Here is a 1503-nt window from a genome sequence, read left to right as displayed (position 1 = left end):
TAAAACTACTGACAACCAAAAATGCTGAATCATGCAAGTGAACTAGAAACAAAACCTCAGATCAATAATGGAATGTATCATCTCCAGCTGTAGATTCAACTGGGAAAGTCTGAGAGCAGAGAGAAGGATTCCCCTGTTTTGTAGGATTTGCTTGTTTGAGCTTTTCCCACTTTTTCCACCGTTTAAAAACAGTTAGTCCCTATTCAAAGCTGCCAAGCAAGTTTTACAGCAAGCTGATCCACTTTTAAGAGTGATTAGCAGTGATTTCAATAACTATTCACTCCCCTGGACAAATGGGGAAGAACCAGGGACTTGAATATCTGGATCTCTACAAATCAACAAAGGTAACAGATATTGCTTCTCATCACACACTGATTTTCTTTCGCAGCATTTTCTATGCATTTTCAATACACTACTGTCAACATATTACTATATATATGCATACTGTATATACACATATAATACTACAATATTCAAATTATTAAGAAGCTGTTTGCTAAACTAATCTTGACTCTGGAATAGCTTTGCAAACCACAGCACACCACAATGCAGTGACCAATTTTAAAAAAATTACCAAACGCAGACCCATCAAGCTCCTCTTTGGGATAAGCGAACAGGAAGGTACACACTGCCCAAATCCCGAGGGAACAATCACAGAGCCATGGCACAGCAGAGGCTGGGAGGGACCTCTGGAGACCTTCTAGCCCAACATTTTGCCTACCACAGGGTGAGTTACAGTGGGCTGCTCAGGTCCTTGTTCAGCCAGGTTGGAGACCCCACAACCTGCCTGACTGCTTGTTCCAGAACACCTGATCACACCCACAGTAGAAAAGGTTTTTCTCACATTTAATCTGACTTTCTCACATTTCAGGTTGTGCCCACTGCCTCTTGTCCTGTCAGTAGGCACTACCAAGAAGAGTATTCCTCACACCCCCCTGTCAGGTATTTATGTACATCAAAATGGTCCTCCCCAGACTCCTCCAGGCCGCGCAGTCCCTACTCTCTCAGCCTCCGCTCACGTGTCGCATGCTCCAATCTCTCATCTGTATTTGTGGCACTTCACTTTGTGGATCTCCTACAGTAAGTCCATGCCCTCCTGGTACTGGGGAGCCCACACAGCACCCCGACGTGGCCTACCCAGTGCTGAGGGGAAGGATCACCTCCCTCAACCTCACCGCAGTGCTCCTCACGCAGCCCGGGATGCGGGTGACCTTCTTGGCCACCCAGGCTCACCAGCGGCTCACACTCAGCTTGTAGCCCACAGGACCCCGAGGTCCTTCTCTGCTGAGCTGCTCTCCCCGTATCTGGCTCCTGGGGTTGCTCTCCCTCAGGGGCAGGACTTCGCACCTCCTTTGTTAAACTTCTTGGGGTTCCCCTGCGCGTTTCCCCAGTCCCCTCGAAGGGCAGCACACCCACCCGGCCAACAACCCACCCCGGCGGGCTGAGGGCGTACCCCGTCCCCTTTCCTTCCAACCCCGGTACCGGGCAGAGCCCGGCTGGAGT

The 1503-nt window shown here is 49.6% G+C and overlaps 1 protein-coding gene across 1 annotated transcript in view; it reads right to left on the bottom strand.

Moving 5' to 3' along the window:
* Positions 1-1503, bottom strand: part of DHX35 (DEAH (Asp-Glu-Ala-His) box polypeptide 35) — a 31324-nt gene that overhangs the window by 29600 nt on the left and 221 nt on the right. The window lies entirely within an intron of this gene.

This window comes from Charadrius vociferus, unplaced genomic scaffold (genome assembly GCF_000708025.1).
Source record: "Charadrius vociferus isolate BGI_N301 unplaced genomic scaffold, ASM70802v2 scaffold320, whole genome shotgun sequence".
In the NCBI taxonomy this organism is placed as follows: Eukaryota; Metazoa; Chordata; class Aves; order Charadriiformes; family Charadriidae; genus Charadrius; species Charadrius vociferus.
The sequence above is the reverse complement of the archived record's forward strand: the minus strand, read 5'-3'. Positions and strand labels throughout refer to the sequence as shown.